The 19,122-nt window shown below is 53.7% G+C and overlaps 1 protein-coding gene across 4 annotated transcripts in view; it reads right to left on the bottom strand.

Annotated features, from left to right (window-relative positions):
• The window catches only part of LOC140388266 (metabotropic glutamate receptor 7-like), a 1,207,316-nt gene that overhangs the window by 514,985 nt on the left and 673,209 nt on the right, over positions 1 to 19,122 (bottom strand). The window lies entirely within an intron of this gene.

The following is a 19,122-nucleotide window of genomic DNA, read 5'->3' as shown; positions in this document are numbered from 1 at the left end:
CCTCTGAACCCCAGTGTTTATTGATCAGGCAGGCTTCAGATTTTGTAATAATTCTGCATTTGGGACATCTCTGGGAATTAAATCGCCACAGATTCTAACCTGGAAATTCAATTACACCCAAAAACATGCCACGGGCATGATGTGAACCCAGGGCTGCCAGCTCATCATTGTCAGGCAGCCTCACGTTGGCTATGCACCCATTTGAAGGAGCAGGAAATCAGGCTTGACTGATGCCACTTTAAAGGGAGACAATCCCTTATGAATGGAAGATGTACCAGGCCTGCGGAGAGCAAGGGAACATTGCAAATGGTGAAATGGCTGCCAGGGATCTGGAGAGGGGATCCAGGGTTTTCTGATGCAGTGTTTGAGCCCTTGGTTTCAGCCTTCTTCTTCAGCGAGAAGGCTGGACACAATTGGTGACAAGATGCCACAACCAGAGGAGGCCAAGTGTTGGGGTCCATCCAAACTCCTGTGGAGGAAAACATGCGAAGCATCACAGGCAGAGGGAACGTCAAGGCTCTGGTTAATGGCGATACTGGGGGAAATGCTAACACAGGCTTTTTCGTACCTTATCCTCCTGCTCTCTTACTTTTGCCTCTCCTCACACCCACTGCATGACCGAGTGCAGCTACTTTCACCAGCCACTTTCTCCTCCAACTTTACCTTCACACGAAAGCTAACCCTTATCCCTCGCTTTAATTTCAGGTGCTGAAAATGGGGGCATCCCTCAGGAGGAAGCATCATCACTCGATCGGATCCGAGCAAGTGCCAGCTCAGAGAAACTGGCACCATGTGTACTTTAGGTGGCAGCTTAAGGACGGTCACCGCATGGTGAATCAACTCACAGCTGCTCCTGTCTGCTTGGCTACTCTTTCTTGTCCACTAGGCCCAAAGGTAGACCTTCTAGTCATCAATGACAGCTTTAAAACTGTTCTGAAGGCAGACAAAATCAGTCCAGCACCAGCAAAGATTTGCGAGCAGTGTCCAGAACGTAAGAGATATGAGCTGGAGTTGGCCATTTTACCTTATGAGCCTGCTTCACTATTCAATAAGTCTGTTGGTGATCGACTTCAATTCACCGTCCTGCTCAATCCGCATATCCCTAACTTCCCACAAATCTATCCACCAGTCTTGAATATACGCAATGACTGAACATCCATGGCTCGAAAGGCTACAGAATTCCAAAGATTGGCAACCCCTTGGGTGAAAAAAACAACTAATTTATTCCAAGGCTGTGATCCCGCATTATACATTATCCAGCGAAGGAAAGCATGTTCTCCGCATCTAAGAACATAAGAACTAGGAGCAGGAGTAGGTCACCTGGCCCCTCGAGCCTGCTCCGCCATTCAATAATTTCATGACTGATCTTTTTATGGACTCAGCTCCACTTACCTTCCCGCTCACCGTAACCCTTTCTTCTTTTACTGTTCAAAAATCTATCCATCTTTGCCATGAAATCATTCAACAAGGTAGCCTCAACTCCTTCACTGGGCTGGGAATTCCACAGATTCACAACCTTTTGGGTGAAGAAGTTCCTCCTTAACTAAATCCTAAATCTGCTCCCCCTTATTTTGAGGCTCTACCCCCTAGTTCAAGATTCAACCTGCCTCCTTCTATCAATTCTTTTCATAATTTATATGCTTCTATAAGATCCCCCTTCATTCTTCTTGTCAAGCCCCTCACAAATCTTCGGCGGGATTCTCCAATCCTGTGCCGGGCCGGAGAATTGCCAGGGGGCGGCGTGAATCCCGCCCTGCCACCCCGACGGCGGCTGCCAGATTCTCTGCTGGCGTTTTTTCGGCGGGGGCGGGAATCGTGTCGCGCCGGTAGGGGGCCATTGGATGCGCCCCCCCGGCGATTGTCCACCCCGTGATAGGCCAAGTGGCCGCCCGTTTTCACCTATCCCGCCAGCTTAGATTACACCAGGTCCGTACCGGCGGGACATGACTCTGCGGGCGGCCTGCAGAGTCCTCAGGGGCGGGGGGGGGGGCGCAGGGGGATCTGGCCCTGGGGGGGGCACCCCCACGGTGGCCTGGCCCGCGATCGGGGCCCACCGATCCACGGGCAGGCCTGTGCCTTGGGGGCACTCTTTCCCTCCGCACCGGCGCTGGAGGGCTTGGCGCCGGCTGGCACGAGTTGCATGCGCCAACTCGTGCCAGCCGGCGCCAAGCTCTCCAGTGCCGGTTGGCACGGCGCCAACCCTGCCAGCGCCGGCCTAGCCCCTGAAGGTGCGGAGGATTCAGCACCTTCCGGGCGTCCCGACGCCAGAGTTGTTCATGCCACTCCTCGGCGCCGGTACGGCCTGACCTGCCGGTTAGGGGAGAATCCCGGGGAGAATCACGCCCCTTATATGTTGCAACTAGATTACCTCTCGTTCTTCTAAACTTCAGGGAATAGTGGCTGGTCCATTTAATCTCCCCTCCAGGAACCAGTCTAATGAACCTCTGCTGCATTCCCTTCCAGAGTAAGCATGTCCCTCCCTTGGTAAAGGGATCAAACTGTACACGCTACTCCAGGTGTGGCCTCACCATGTCCCTGTACCCCTCCAGTAAGACTCTGGGTGAATTTTTCCCATTTTCAGACCAAGTATTGAGGTTAGTGCAGCAACATGAGTGCTTCTGGCTACCACAGCCGGCAGGAAACCACGGCAAATCTTCTGGCCCCCACCTCATTAATTACGCAACAGGTGTTTCACGCTGTATTCAATGGCGGAGCAGGCCTGTTGGCACGTAGTCTGCCGTTGTACCCGGGTGCCGTATTGAAAAGGCACCAACAATTCTGATTCACTGTTGAAGAAAGGAGGTAAGCCTGCTTAAAATAAAGATAGATCTCTGGGTGCATTCTGAGACTAAAAGATGGACCTTCTGATGCAGGATCAATGACCACTAAAGCAAGGTTGTAGTCCAACTGAAGGCTTAATAAGCTACATGTTTCCCCCAGCAGCTCAGGTACAGAATGAGGGCTGCTGGGGCGGCACGAGTTCTTATACCCCGCCTATCAGGGCGGAGCTATTATACACACTAGCCAATAGCAAGCATACAGGTTCTACCAATGGTACTTTAGCCTCTCAAGTACCGTAATACCTATAATACCACATTCACCCCCTGTTAAAAAAAGTCCGGCGAGGGTGGTGGCCAGAAACTACAAAACATAACAACATGGTATAATTAGTTATGGAGGTATCGTAATACCTCCGTACAGTGTTTAGTAACTATTTACAAATCTGGTAGCTATGTACATTTGGTGTTTTATATTTACAGATTACAGTTAAAATAAAGCAATCAGTCGATCGGGGGCCCTGGTCATCCTCTGTGATCATCGGAGCCTCGGTGGTGACTACGGTGGAGGCTCGGGCGTCTGTGACTCCGGGAGCGTGTCTTCGATCTCCATGGCAGCTTCGTCACCCCGAGAACGGTGCTGGTGGGGAAAACGGTTGACTTGGGAAGGTAGCGCCTGCGGGGGGCGTCGATGGGTGGGGGGGCCTAGACAGTGGCGGCGGAAGGACCGATCCTCATGTAAGGTGCTGCTGTGGAGGGGAGGGTGGGACTGGTGGCTGGAATGTGTGTGGAGTTCCGGCTGGCGCCAGGTCCCGTAGGGAGACCGTATCGTATCTTGTTGGCCGTCGGGGTACGCCACACGTACTGGGGGTTAGCATGGAGCAGATGGACCCTCTCGACCAACGGGTCCGACTTGTGCGCCCGCCCGTCTTTTCGGAGCAGGATGGGTCCGGGTGCTGCCAGCCAGGTCAGGAGCGAGGTCCCAGAGGAGGACTTCCTAGGGAAGACAAGGAGACGTTCGTGAGGTGTCTGATGGGTGGTTGTACAAAGTAGTGACCGGGTGGAGTGGAGGGCATCCGGGAGGACTTCTTGTCAGCGGGAGACTGTGAGGTTCATGGACCGTAGGGCCAGTAGGACGGTCTTCCAGACCGTTCTGTTCTCCCTCTCTACCTGTCCATTACCCCGGGGGTTGTAACTGGTCGTCCTGCTTGGGGCGATGCCCTTGCTGAGCAGGAACTGACCCAGTTGATCGCTCATAAAGGAGGACCCCCTATCGCTGTGTATGTAAGCGGGGAACCCGAACAGTGCAAAGATGCTATGCGGGGCCTTGATGACGGTGGTTGCGGTCATGTCGGGGCAGGGGATGGCGAATGGGAACCGGGAGTATTTGTCAATCACGTTCACGAAGTACATGTCACGGTCGGTGGAGGGGAGGGGGCCTTTGAAGCCCATGCTGAGGCATTCAAAGGGACGGGAAGTCTTTATCAGGTGTGCTCTCTCTGGCCGGTAGAAGTGCGGTTTGCACTCCTCGCAGATTCGGCAGTCCCTGGTGACTGTCCTGACCTCCTCGATGGAGTAGGGCAGGTTGCGGATCTTGACGAAATGGAAAAAGCGAGTGATCCCCGGATTGTAGAGGTCCTCGTGGAGGGCTCTGAGGCGGTCCACTTGTGCGGTGGCACATGTGCCGCGGGACAGGGCGTCAGGAGGCTCGTTTAGCTTCCCTGGACGATACAAGATCTCGTAGTTGTAGGTGGAGAGTTCTATCCTCCACCGCAAGATCTTGTCGTTTTTTATCTTGCCCCGCTGTGCATTATCGAACATGAAAGCCACCGACCGTTGGTCCGTGAGGAGAGTGAATCTCCTGCCGGCCAGGTAATGCCTCCAATGTCGCACAGTTTCTACTATGGCCTGGTCTTCCTTTTTGACTGAGAAGTGGCGTATTTCGGAAGCATGGAGCGTACGAGAGAAGAAGGCCACGGGTCTGCCCGCTTGGTTGAGGGTGGCCACCAGAGCTACGTTGGATGCGTTGCTCTCGACCTGGAAGGGGAGGGACTCATCGATGGCGTGCATCGTGGCCTTTGCAATGTCTGCTTTGATGCGGCTGAAGGCCTGGCGGGCCTCTATCGACAGGGGAAAAGCTGTGGATTGCATCGGGGACGGGCCTTGTCCGCGTAGTTGGGGACCCACTGGGAATAGTAAGAGAAAAACTCTCGGCAGCATTTTAGGGCCTCAGAGCAGTGAGGGAGGGGTTACTCCATAAGGGGACACATTCGTTCAGGGTCGGGGCCTATGACTCCATTTCGCACTACGTAACCGAGAATGGCTAGGCGGTCGGTGCTAAACACGTATTTATCCTTATTGTATGTAAGGTTAAGGATTTTAGCGGTCTGGAGAAATTTTCGGAAGTTGGTGTCGTGGTCCTGCTGGTCATGGCCGCAGATGGTGACATTACCGAGATATGGGAATGTTGCCCGTAAACCGTACCGGTCAACCATTCGGTCCATCTCGCGCTGGAAGACCGAGACCCCGTTAGTGACACCAAAGTGAACCCTTAACTTAAGAACTGATAGAGCCGCCCGTCTGCCTCGAAGGCAGTGTATTTGCGGTCACTAGTGCGGATGGGGAGCTGGTGGTAGGCGGACTTGAGATCCACCGTGGAGAAGACCTTATAATGCACGATCCTGTTTACCAGGTCGGATATGCGGGGGAGGGGGTACGATGACCACCCTATGCTTCTCCCTTGTCTTTACCACCACTACCTGAGCTCTCCAGGGGCTGTTAGTGGCTTCAATGACCCCTTCCCTCAGTAGCCTTTGGACCTGTGACCTAATAAAGATCCGATCCTGGGCACTGTAGCGTCTGGTTTGCAATCCGGGGTGAGGTTCGCAAACAGGGAAGGCCCGTCGACCTTAAGGGTCGCGAGGCCGCAGACAGTAAGGTGGGGTATAGGGCCGCCGAATTGGAAGGTCAGACTTTGAAGGTTACACTGGAAGTCTAAACCCAGGAGTGTAGCCGTGCAGAGGTGGGGAAGGACGTAGAGACGGAAATTTTTGAACTCCCTTCCCTGGACTGTGAGGTTTGCTACACAAAATCCCTTTATCTCCACTGAGTGGGAACCGGAGGCCAGTGAGATTTTTTGATTAACGGGGTGGATGAGGAGGGAACAGCGCCTTACCGTGTCGGTGTGTATGAAGCTCTCCGTGCTCCCAGAGTCAATTAAGCAGGACGTCTCATGCCCGTTGATGAAAACGGTTGTCGAAGCGGTTGAGAGTGTTCGAGGTCGAGACTGATCCAGAGTCACCGAGGCCAATCGCAGTAGTTGGGAATTCTGTTCAGGCTGTGTGTGGTCGGCCGAACTGGGGTCCTGGGGGTTCATCCAAGATGGCATCTCCCATAGGTCGAACATGGCCGGGGGTGCACAAAATGGCAGCGCCCATCCCTCAAGCGTGGCGTCCATGGAACAAGATGGCGGCGCCCGGGGTCCGCACATGGCCCTGGGATATGGGAGTGGCGGCAACTGCTGGCCACACTGGGCCCGTGGAGAGGTTTGTGGTGGCGGTCCGGATTTGCCGCTCGGGCCTGACATATCCCCACGAAATGGCCCTTTTTGCCGCATCCCTTGCTGGTGGAGTGGCCAGGCAGCGCTGGCGGGGGTGCTTGGCCTGCCCGCAAAAGTAGCAGCGGGGCCCCTCGGTGTTGCCAGACCGCCTTGTAGCGCAGGCCTGCGGGGGTACGGGGGAAGTCTCGGGGTCGGCCGCTGCGGGGTTCCACGCTGCCCAGGGGGCTGCCGCGCGGTTGGGAACGTAGGCGCGGGCGTTCCTGGAGACTACGTCCAGGGAGCCTGCAAGGGCCTGTGCATCCCTGAGACCCAGGGTGTCGCAGGCGCTGGCGGATTTGTGATGAAAGCATACCTGCCACAAAAGCGTCCCGGACTAAGATTTCTGTTTGTTCGCTCGCCGAAACTTGCGGGCAGCCGCAGCTTCTTCCCAGCACCAGGAGTGCGCGGTAGAATTCCTACAACGATTCCCCAGGGGTTTGCCGTCTGGTTGCAAGCAGGTGCCGGGCATAGACCTGGTTTACCGGGCGATTATAGTGTCCTTTTAGCAGCTCTATTGCTGCATCGAAGTCTTCCGCTTCCTCGATGAGGGTGTAAATCTCTGGGCTCACCCTTGCATGCAGGACGTGCAGTTTCTGCTCTCCCGTGGGTGCGTTTTCGGCCGTCCCGAGATACCCTTTAAAACATGCCAGCCAGTGCTTAATGATTGCCGCTGAGTTCGCCGAGTGGGGGTTCAGTTGCAGACACTGCGGCTTGATTCGGAGCTCCATCCTTTCTTCTTAAAATTCTATCTTATTAAATTGATGCACGATCAATGACCACTAAAGCGAGGTTGTAGTCCAACTGAAGGCTTTAATAAGCTAGATGTTTCCCCCAGCATCTCAGGCACAGAATGAGGGCTGCTGGGGCGGCACGGGTTCTTATACCCCACCTATCAGGGCGGAGCTATTATACACTCTAGCCAATAGCAAGCATACAGGTTCTACCAATGGTACGTTAGCCTCTCAGGTACCGTAATACCTATAATACCACACCTCCTAAGAATCATGACTGATCTGGAACATTCAGAGTCTGGAAGATGGGCTTTCTCCAGGGTGCTGAATCTGGAAGGTCCATCTGCAGGTGAACCCCCGACCCACTTCTGTGCTGTTGTGGGGTCAAGGGATGTGAGGGGCCTCCATCCTGAACTCTGGAGGAAGCCCCAGGCATTTGTCAGATGTGTCCTGACATCCGCATGTCCCGTTGCTCCAAATGTATTTTCCCACCGGCACTGCGGAGAATCTGGTGTGGGAGAGGGGGAAAAGAGGGTTGGCCTTCATTTGCATCCGATTAATGGGATACAAATGAGGTTCACGCCAGCCCCTGGCATGTTTGACGACCCGCCGAGATGGGTGCTAGCAGAAGGCCCTTCCGTAAATTCGCGCCAGTGTGAAACCGATATCGGTCCTCCTGCCATGTCCTTCATCAAGCCTGCCAGCTGGGGGCTTGGGAGAATACCATCATTCTTTTACTTTTACACTCAATCTCCTTGTTACAATAAGCTAACTTATCATTTGCCTTCCCAATTGTTTGATCCTGTACCTGCATAATAAGATGTTATGATACATGTATAAGGTCCCTCTGGTTGCACACATTCTTTAGTACCTCATCATTCAAAAAATATTCTGTCTTTTTAAAAAAAAACAATTCTGACCAAAGTGATAATGTCACATTTTGTCACATTGCCTTCCACCTTCCATATTCCTGCTCGCTCACCCAGCCAGATTGGATCCTTTCACAGCCGCTTTGCACATTCTTCACTGTTTGCTTTCCCACCTCATACTGGTATCAACAATAAACTTGGATATGTCAGACTCAATTCTCCCATCGAAGTCATCGATACAGATCGTAATTAGCTGAGGCCCATACACTGATCGCTGCACTGTCCTCCTAATTACAGTCTGCCAACCTATTTATTCCTGCTCTGTTTCCTGTTCATTAACCAATTCTCAACACATGCTAATCCCATGAGCCCTGATATTGTGTAGTAACCTATGTGGCACCTTCCACTTTGTGAAAGTCAGTTGTACAAGTCAGAAAATCGGCATTAAAAAACACGTTGACAAGCAGTCCACAAGGACAAAGCAGCACCGATAGTGATGTGCAAAAGGTGAACTTTTCAAACAGTGCTCTTGAAGGTTCCTGCTCCCTCTTTTTTTTTAGAAATATTTGTATTCAAATTTTTACATATTTTCAACAAGCCATGACCACTAAAGCGACCCCCCCCCCCTTACAGAAAAAAGAAAAACAAAGAATACATAAATAAACATCTTACAACTACATCACAAATTCCCTCAATATACAAACCCCCTTTAAGCAATAATAAACACAGTAGAAAACACAAAGTACACCCCCCTCTGGGTTGCTGCTGCTGCTGACCACCTCCTAACGCTCCGCTAGAAAGTCTAGGAACGGTTGCCACCACCTGAAGAACCCTTGCACAGACCCTCTCAAGGCAAATTTTACCCTCTCCAATTTAATGAACCCTGCCATGTCGCTGATCCAGGCTTCCACGCTTGGGGGCCTCGCATCCTTCCACTGTAGCAGAATTCTCCGCCGGGCTACCAGGGACTCAAAGGCCAGAATACCGACCTCTTTCACCTCCTGCACTCCGGGCTCGTCCGATACCCCAAATAGTGCTAACCCCCAGCTCGGCTTAACCCGGGTGTTCATCACCTTAGACACCGTCCTCGCAATACCCCTCCAGAACCCATCCAGTGCCGGGCCACACCCAGAAAACGTGGGTGTGATTTTCTAGGCTCCCCAGGCACCTCCCACACCTGTCTTCCACCCCAAAGAACCTGCTCAGCCTCGCCCCTGTCATATGCGCTCTGTGAAGAACCTAAACCTGGCGCAAGAGGAGGAAGAATGAACCCTACCCAGGGCGTCCGCCCACGCACCCTCGTCTATCTCCTCCCCAAGCTCCTCCTCCCATTTACCTTTCAGCTCCTCCACCGGGGTCTCCTCCTCCTCCTGCATCTCCTGGTAGATCGCCGAGGCCCTGCCCTCTCCAACCCACACCCCCGAGAGCACCCTATCCTGGATCCTGAGTGTTGGAAGCAGCGGGAACTCCCTCACTTGCCGTCTTACAAACGCCCTCACCTGCATGTACCTGAAGGCATTTCCGGGGGGAAGCCCAAATTTTTCCTCCAGCGCCCCAAGGCTCGCAAACGTCCCATCTAAAAACAGGACCCCATCCTTCTAATTCCTGCCCTGTGCCAGCTCAGGAATCCTCCATCCATTCTCCCCGGGACGAACCGATGGTTCTCCCAGATCGGGGACCAAACCGAAGCCTCTACCTCACCCCTGTGGCGTCTCCACTGCCCTCAAATTTTCAAAGTCGCCGCCACCACCGGACCCGTGGCGTACCTAATCGGCGGGAGCGGCAGCGGTGCTGTCACCAGCGCTCCCAGACTCATGCCCACACAGGACGCCATCTCCAGCCTCTTCCACGCTGCCCCCTCCCCCTCCATTACCCACTTGCATATCATCGCCACATTGGCAGCCCAGTAATACTCACACAGATTACGTAACGCTAATCCTCCTCTGTCCCTACTCCACTCCAAAAACACCCTTCTCACCCTCAGGATCTTTTTCGTTCACACGAATCCCATGATGCTCCTATTGACCCGCTTAAAAAAGGCCTCAGGGATCAGGATAGGGAGGCACTGGAATATAAAAAGGAACCTCGGGAGCACCGTCATCTTCACCGACTGTACCCTAGCCGCCAGGGAGAGTGGCAGCATATCCCACCTTTTAAACTCCTCCTCCATCTGCTCCTCCAGCCTCGTCAAGTTGAGCTTGTGTAGGGCCCCCCAGCTCCTGGCCACCTGGATCCCCAGGTACCGAAAACTCCTTCCGCCCTCTTCAGTGGAAGCTCGTCTATCCCCCTTCCCTGGTCCCCTGGGTGTACCACAAAGAGCTCACTCTTCCCCACGTTGAGCTTATACCCGGAAAAGTCCCGAAACTCCCTGAGAATCCGCATCACCTCGGCATCTCCCCCACTGGGTCCGCCACATTCAGTAACAAGTCATCGGCATACAACGAAACCCGGTGTCCCCCCCCACCCCGGCCACCCCCCCCGCCACCCCCGGACCAGCCCCCTCCAGTTCCTGGACTCCCTCAGAGCCATAGCCAAAGGCTCAATTGCCAATGCAAATAGCAAGGGGGATCGGGGGCACCCCTGCCTTGTCCCCCGATACAGCCAAAAGTATTCCGGCCTCCTCCGATTTGTGGCCACACTCGCCACCGGGGCTTCGTAAAGTAGCATAACCCAACTAATGAACCCCTCCCCGAACCCAAACCTCCTCAACACTTCCCAGAGGTGCCCCCACTCCACCCTATAAAAGGTCTTCTCCGCGTCCATCGCCGCCACTATCTCCGCTTCCCCCTCCACTGCAGGCATCATGATTATGTTAAGGAGCCTCTGCACATTGATATTCAGCTGCCTTCCCTGAACAAAACCCGTCTGGTCCTCGTGAATCACCCTCGGGACACAGTCCTCAATTCTGGTCGTCAACACCTTCGCTAACAGCTTTGCGTCTACGTTGAGGAGAGAGATTGGCCTATACGACCCACACTGTAATGGGTCCTTGTCCCGCTTCAAGATCAGCGAGATCAGTGCCCTGGACATCGTCAAGATACTGCCCCCCCCCTCCCTTGCCTCATTGAAAGTCCTCACTAATAGAGGGCCCAGCAGGTCCATGTACTTCCGGTAAAATTACACCGGGAACCCATCTGGCCCCCGGTGCCTTCCCCGCCTGCATACTCCCCAGCCCCTTAGTCAGCTCCTCCAGCCCTACCGGTGCCCCAAGCTCAGCCACCTGCTCCTCCTCCACCCTTGTGAACCTCAGCCGATCCAAAAATCAACGCATCCCCCCCCCCCTCCTTCGTCGGGGGCTCAGACCTATACAGCCCCTCATAGAAGTCTCTAAACACCCCATTTATTCTCACCGCACTCTGCACCGTGTTCCCCCCTTTATCCCTAACTCCTCCAATCTCCCTCACTGCCTCCCGCTTCCGAAGCTGGTGTGCCAACATCCGGCTAGCCTTCTCCCCGTACTCATACACCGCCCCTTGTGCTTTCCTCCACTGCACCTCTGCCTTCTTGGTGGTCAACAGGTCGAACTCGGCCTGGAGGCTTTGTCGCTCCTTGAGTAGTCCCTCCTCGGGGACCTTTGCATACCTCCTATCCACCCTTAAAATCTCCCCCACCAACCTCTCCCTCTCTCTCCTCTTTTTCCCATCCTTGTGGGCACTTGTGGAGATTAGTTCACCCCGAATCACCAAGTTCAGCGCCTCCCAGACCACCCCTACCTGCACCTCCCAATTATCGTTAGCCTCTAGATAGCTTTCAATGCACCCCCGGATCCGCCCGCTCACCTCCTCATCCGCCAGCAAACCCATCTCCAGGTGCCACAGCAGGCGCTGGTCCCTCTCCTCCCCTAGCTCGAGCTCCACCCAGTGCGGGGCATGGTCTGAGATGGCTACGGCCGAATACTCCGTGTCCTCCACCCTTGGGATTAGTGCCCTGCTCATAATGAAGAAGTCTATCCGGGAGTAGGCTTTATGGACGTGGGAAAAAAAAGAACATTCCACCCGGCCTGACAAACCTCCATGGGTCCACTCCTCCCATCTGGTCCATAAACCCCCTCAGCACCTTGGCCGCCGCCGGCCTCTTACCCGTCCTGGACCTGGAGCCGTCCAATGCTGGATCCAGTACCGTGTTGAAGTCACCCCCCCCCCCATTATCAAGCTCCCTGCCTCCAGGTCCGGAATCCGGCCCAACATGCGCCGCATAAATCCAGCATCGTCCCAATTCAGGGCATACACATTCACTAATACCACCCGCATCCCTTGCAGCTTACCACTCACCATCACATACCTACCTCCATTGTCTGCCACGATGTTCAGCCCCTCAAACGACACCTGCTTCCCCACCAAAATCGCCACCCCTCGATTCTTTGCGTCCAACCCCGAGTGGAAAACCTGCCCTACCCACCCCTTACTCAGCCTAACCTGATCTGCCACCCTCAAATGCGTCTCCTGGAGCATAACCACATCTGCCTTCAGTCCCTTCAGGTGCGTGAACACACGGGGCCTCTTGACCGGCCCGTTCAGGCCTCTCACATTCCAAGTTATCAGCCGGATCAGGGGGCTTCCCGCCGCCGCGGCCCCGCCCCCCCCCCCCCCCCCCCCCCCCACCCTGCCGATTAGCCAGCCCTTTTCTAGGCCAGCCACATGCCCGCACCTCCCGCACCTCCCGCACTCTCCATTCCCCCCAGCGGCAGACCCCCGCCCCGAGCTCCAGCTCCCCTTTGGCCAATGCAGCAGCAACCCAGATCCCCTCAACCCAGCTCCACCACCTCAGGCCTCCCATCTCCCCTCCCCACAAAGGGGCCCCATCCTTCCAACCACCGACGCCCACACTCTCAGAAAACCCCCACTTCGAACCAATTCACCCTACCCCACCCAGCACCCAAGGAAACAATACAGAACAAAACAGAACATCCCCCAAATCACAGTAACCACAATAGCCCCCCTCGACCTCCCCTCACAACCGACCCTCAGTCCGTGTCCAACTTTTCGGCCTGAATCTCCTCCGGCGTCTCAAAGTAATGGTGCCGGTCCTTAAACGTGACCCACAGTCGCGCCGGCTGCAGCATCCCGAATTTCACCCCCTTCCGATGTAGAACCGCCTTAGCCCGATTGTACCCGGCCCTCTTTTTGGCCACCTCCGCGCTCCAGTGCTGGTATATACGAAGCTCTGCATTCTCCCACCTGCTGCTCCGCTCCTTTTTTGCCCATCTTAGGACACACTCCCTGTCCACCAAACGGTGGAACCGCACCAATACCGCCAGCGGCGGCTCGTTAGACTTGGGCCTCCTCGCCAGGACTCGGTGGGCCCCATCCAGCTCCAGGGGCTTCGGGAAGGCACCCGCGCCCATCAACGTGTTCAGCATCATGACCACATATGTTCCAACATCTGACCCCTCCACTCCCTCCTGGAGACCCAGAATCAGCTCCTCGACCGATTCTCCATGTCCTCGAACTTCTCCTGCCATTTCTTATGCAGCACCTCGTGCGCCTCCACCTTCACCGCCAGCCCCAATATCTCAGCCTCATTCTCCGAGGCCTTCTGCCACACCTCCCGGATCGCCGCTTCTTGGGCCTTCTGGGTCTCGACCAGCTTGTCGATCGAAGCCTTCATCGGCTCCAGCAGCTCTGCTTTCAATTCCGTGAAGCAGCGCTTGAGAAACTCCTGCTGCTCTTGCGACCACTGCGCCCAAGCTGCCTGGTCTCTACCCGCCGCCATCTTGGCTTTCCTCCCTCGCACTTTTCGCTGCACCAGAATTACTTTTTTTACCGCTCCACTCCTGGTCCAAAAATACAGTGCCGGGGAAATCGTACTGTCACCTTCCCACACTGGGAACCGTCAAACAAATGCCGCTGGGGCCCCTAAAAAGAGCCCAAAAGTCAGTTTTTGGCGGGAGCTGCCGAACGTGCGACTTAGCTCAGCATAGCCGCAACCGGAAGTGGGTTCCTGCTACCTCTAAGCACCATGAGTTGTTGAGTTAAATGTATCATTTTGGAGGGTCAGCTGCTGGCTTGGCCTGCCCAATTTCTCAAAAGGTTCAATGGATTTTTCTTTTCTTAATCCTGGTGCACAACCTGGATTCCAAATGAGGAACATGGGACGGGGGGTCGGAGAATCGCCAGGGGCTGGCGTGAATCTCACCCCCGCCATGTCCCGAATTCTCCGCCACCAGAGAATCAGCGGGGGCGGGAATCACGCCGCGCCGGTCGACGGGCTGCCCCCGACGATTCTCCGGCCCGCGATGGGCCGAAGTCCCGCCCCTGTCAACCCTCACCAGCCGGCGTGGATTGAACCACCTACCTTACCGGTGGGAGCAGACGGCGCGGGCGGGCTCCGGGGTCCTGGGGGCAATCTGGCCCGGGGGGTGCCCCCACGGTGGCCCGGCCCACGATCGGGGCCCACTGATCCGCGGGTGGGCCTGTGTCGTGGGGGCACTCTTTTTCTTCCGCCTTCACCATGGTCTCCACTATGGCGGAGGCGGAAGAGACCCCCTCCACTGCGCATGCGCGGGGATGCCGTGAGCGGCCGCTGGCAGTCCCGCGCATGCGTCGCCCGGCGAAGTCCTTTCGGCGCCGGCTGGCGTGGCGCCAAAGGCCTTTCCCGCCAGCCGGCGGGGCGGAAATCACTCCGGCGGGGGTTTAGCCCCTCAAGGTGAGGGCTTGGCCCCTAAAAGATGGGGCGGCCCGACGCCGGAGTGGTTCCCGCCACTCCATTACGCCGGATTCCCCCGCCCCGCCGGGTCGAGGAGAATCCCGGCCCTGATCCAATTTCTTCAACAGCCATGTTCCAGCTGGAAATGAGCACCAATGAGAGCGACATAAAGGAACCCAAGGCCTCTTTGGTCCCAAAAATATTTCTAGGTCCACCGATTCTCCCATCAATCTACAGCTTCTGCATTATCGAGTATTCAATAAGGATGATTTGGGCCGGGGTGTACAGGACAGTTACTTAATGAAAATGTGTTTGGTTTTTGTTTTGAATCTGTTTGACGAGGGAAGCGACACCACATCAGTTTGTGCACAACATTGTCCAAATAAATGGAACAAGAATGCATTTGATACAATTAATTTTATCGCTTCAATGTGTCTGGTAAATAACTCAAAAATACTTTGTCAAAAAGGCCAATCACGTTTAAAGTATTAAAATTTGTGGTACCACTTGTTCGCTGCGGTGACTCGAGACAATGCACTGGAGACTTTAATTAACAACTAAAAAGGGTTTATTAACAGCAGACAAAGACAACTATATACAGGCACAGAGCAATGCTGGATAGGTCTCGATTCTCCAGCCCCGGGCTCCACTCTGCCTGGGCCCCAGCAGCCAGGGCCCCACACTTTCTTTCTATTGGCTGGTGTTCGCACACTCCCATGTGATTGCTCCCGAGCCAGTCACGTAGACTGCAAAGCCCCCCTCTTAAAGGGGCCATGCTACCATATCCCCCCCCCCCCCCACGCAATAAGTGTTGTATTACATTTTACAAAGTAAATTATCGTAATGTAAAGTTGCCATAGTCTCAGTTGACCATAGGCTGCTTTTTCCTTTGAGGGGGAGAGCTGACTGGTGGCGATTCAGCCTGAGGATCAGCACACCTCAGGCGAGGGGCAATGTTGGGAAGGCAGGGCCTCCATGAATAATCTCAGTCGATACAAGAATTGACCCCGTGCTGTTGGCCTTGCTCTGCATCACAAACTAGCTATCCAGCCAACTGACCTAACACTGAGTTAACCTGGGTTAAACCGGTCAATTATATACAAGTGCTACATACAAGATCAAGAGATACAAAGTAAAATAGCTCACCGCAGAGTCAGTCTGTCTGGGGGCCTTCAAGTTTTCGTGGCCCTCCTTCGTTCCCTCCCCTCCACCCCCTCCCACCAGCTCCACCATCTCTGCGGAGTCTTGTTGTCTGCACGGTTCAGGTGAATCCACCTCTTCTGCAGGGATACTCACTTTGCCAACACTCACCCGGACTGCTGGCAGGAGTGACTCTGACATTCCCAGTTTCCTCCGCTCTGGAACATCCACACGAGCGCCAACAGCAATAATTGGACCCACCTGATCTGGAATGGGGTAACCACGCCCTGGCTCCTCACATGGCCGACATGCTTCCACACACTCCTGCCATTGGCCACATACGATAAAGGTCCCGATTGGAACACAATTCAGCCCGTTAGCAAGAGTGGGCCTGAGGTGGAATTCTGAACTAGAACAAGGTCACCCACCTGGAAGGATCTGTCAACCTTTGGTGAAGTAGACTTATTTTTCTGGGAGGCCTGATGTACCACCATCCTCCCCACTAAATTAGGAAATATCAAGTCCAAAGGAGTTCTAAGGCGACGCCCCATAAGCAATTCAGCTGGCATGACCTGTGGCACGGTGGCACAGTGGTTAGCACTTCTGCCTCAGTGCCAGGGACCTGGGGTCAATTTTGGCCTCTGGTGACTGTCTGTGTGGAATTTGCACGTTCTCCCCGTGTGTGCGTGGGTTTCCTCCAGGTGCCCCAGTTTCCTCCCACAGTCCAAAGATGTGCAGGTTAGGTAAATTGGCGATGCTAAATTGCCCTTAGTTTCCAAAAGATTAGGTGGGGTTACTAGGTTATGAGAATAGGCTGGGACGTTTTCAGTGCGTCGGTGCAGACTCGATGGGCCGAATGGCCTCCTTCTGCACTGTAGGGGTCTATGAGTCTATGAGACCCCTGTGGTAGGCCAATACGACAAGCCAATACCCCCAAATTGCCTTCGCTAACCCTTCATTGCAACAGCTGGTCCGATTGCTTCCTTGTAGCATTTTTAAAAGTCTGCACAGCCCTTTTCACCAACCCATTAAATATAGGGTTATATGGTATGCTGGATTACATTTGAATGAACAAAGAGTTGGAAATTGCCCCCAATAAGAGGAGTGCCATTATCGGATACAATGGCTTCAGGTAGGCCGTGCATGATGAATACCCAGTGTCAGGCGTCTACAGTAACCATCAAGGTCGTGGCTCCCATCTCTTGAATGGATAGCCATTTGGAATGAGCGTCTATGAAGACAAGGAACATCTTGCCCATGAAAGGGCCTGCATAACCTAAGTGCACTCTGGTCCATGGGAGACCCGGCCACTCCCAGGAATGCAGATTGGCCGAAGGAGGTAACAATTGCTGAATTTGGCAGGGAATGCCAAATAGAACTCTCTTAGCAGGGAATGCATTGCGGTACCACTTCCTTGATATCTTTATACTCACAGCACCAGATGGAACAGTGAGCCAGCATCTTCCTCTTTGTTTGGGCTGGATGGGCACTGAGTATTCTTGTAAGAGGGATTTGCTCACTGGGGGTGGAGCGATGACTCGAGAGCTCCAAAGTATTACTCCATCCTCGCAGGTTAGTTCATCCCTGCGGTTAAGTAGGGCTTCCACATTTCAGACTTGCCAACCTGTTTGCATCATCCATTTCACCTTGGATAATACCGGATCTAGTGAGTCCTATTCTATATGTCCGGATGACATCAGCAATGTGTCCAAGGGTTCTGTGGCAAGATGATTTCTTGGGGTATTGCTGGTGCCGCCATCTGCTTTGGCAAGGGGAGTCAACTCAATGCGCCCACATTTGAGATTTGAGTGCCAGGCCTGTGCTGGAAGGTGTAGTTGTAGGCCGCTAGCAGAAAGGCCCAACGCTGCATCCTGGCGGAGGCAATTGGGGATATTGGTTTGTCCTCCTCAAAAGACCCATTGGCAGGTTATGAACGGTTATTATGCCGAATCGCCGTCGACAAATATATTGGCAGAGTTTTGTCACAACACAGATGATGGCCCTTCCCTCCTTTACTATTTGGGCGTAATTTCGCTCAGCTTCTGAGAGAGTCCTTGAAGCAAAGGCTGTTCTGTTCCATCCTCCATCTTATGGGATAGAACGTCTCCTATCCCGCATGGTGACGCGTTGCATGTGAGAACAATTTGTTTCCCTGGGGCAAAATGAACTAAGAGTTTAAAGATTGCAGAGCTTGGTTTACTAAGTGGAAAGCTTCCTGGTGCTGCTCTTTCCACTGCCAATATTGGTGTTTCCTTAATAATTCGAATAGTGATGCCAATGATATGACCAGGTTTGGAATGAACCTGCCATAGTCGTTCACCATTCCCAGGAAACACACAAACTCACGACAATGGCAAGCTTCCGGGGGGTCATCTCCCCCACACAGAAAACAATCCACCCCTGTCTTGAGCGAGACACATTCTTTTCACCACTCTCTGGCTTCAATCTGGTCCCGAAGAGCTTGTCTGGTGCCCTACTGTGCCTGTTGCCCTCATTTCCTGTCTCGCGGCCATACTGCCCCACAACTGATTCATTTCCCCTTCTGGCATGAGTTGGAGCTAAGTTGCGTCTTTATCAGCGCAATCCATTGCCTCAGCTATCTGGATCACTTTGTCAAATGTGTGATTTTAGTTTCAGCCAGGAAATGTTTTTGGATACTGAGGCTTTGATCCCAAAAACTAAGCTCCGGGTTCCATACTGCACGGACCCTTGCTCCCAGGGCCATGTGCTTTCTCTCTCTATTAGCCAGGGTTTGCGTGCTCCTGCCCAACTGGTCCCGAGCTGGTCACGTGGACCACAAAGCTCACCCCCTTAAAGGGGTCATGCTTGGGAGAAGAGTCTGTTGGGAAGTGCTGTGAGGCACATGCAGTTGAAACATGTGTCGCCACTGCATATCAGATGCACAAAATGGTTTTCTCCCTCTTCACCCCCAGGTGAACAACTCAAATAACAAAAATGTATTCAAACCAACTCTTCAAATGACTCCCTCACAGCTCTCTTGGAAGAGATTATTATTGGGGTTGCTGAGTTGTAGGAACTGAAAATGATTTTATTGGCTGAGGTAGGAAAATGGATGCAAATAAATATTTCTAGGACGATACTATGATGCCTAATTCTGTTATGAACTTCCCGACATATTAAGTGAAATATCCAACCTCTGTTCAGCTAACAGCAGGAAGCCAGCGCACCATTCTTCAAAATACCACCAACGGCTCGACCATTTAACTGCTACTTCATTCTAAGGTGTTCACAAAGACACAGAAACCATAATTGTCAATGTGGTCATCATAAACAACACATTGCCTTGGTTTCAGAATTACAATACCGCAGCACTACTAATGTTCAATTTAACGCATCATTCA

This window comes from Scyliorhinus torazame, chromosome 13, assembly GCF_047496885.1.
Source record: "Scyliorhinus torazame isolate Kashiwa2021f chromosome 13, sScyTor2.1, whole genome shotgun sequence".
Lineage (NCBI taxonomy): Eukaryota > Metazoa > Chordata > Chondrichthyes > Carcharhiniformes > Scyliorhinidae > Scyliorhinus > Scyliorhinus torazame.
The sequence above is the reverse complement of the archived record's forward strand: the minus strand, read 5'-3'. Positions and strand labels throughout refer to the sequence as shown.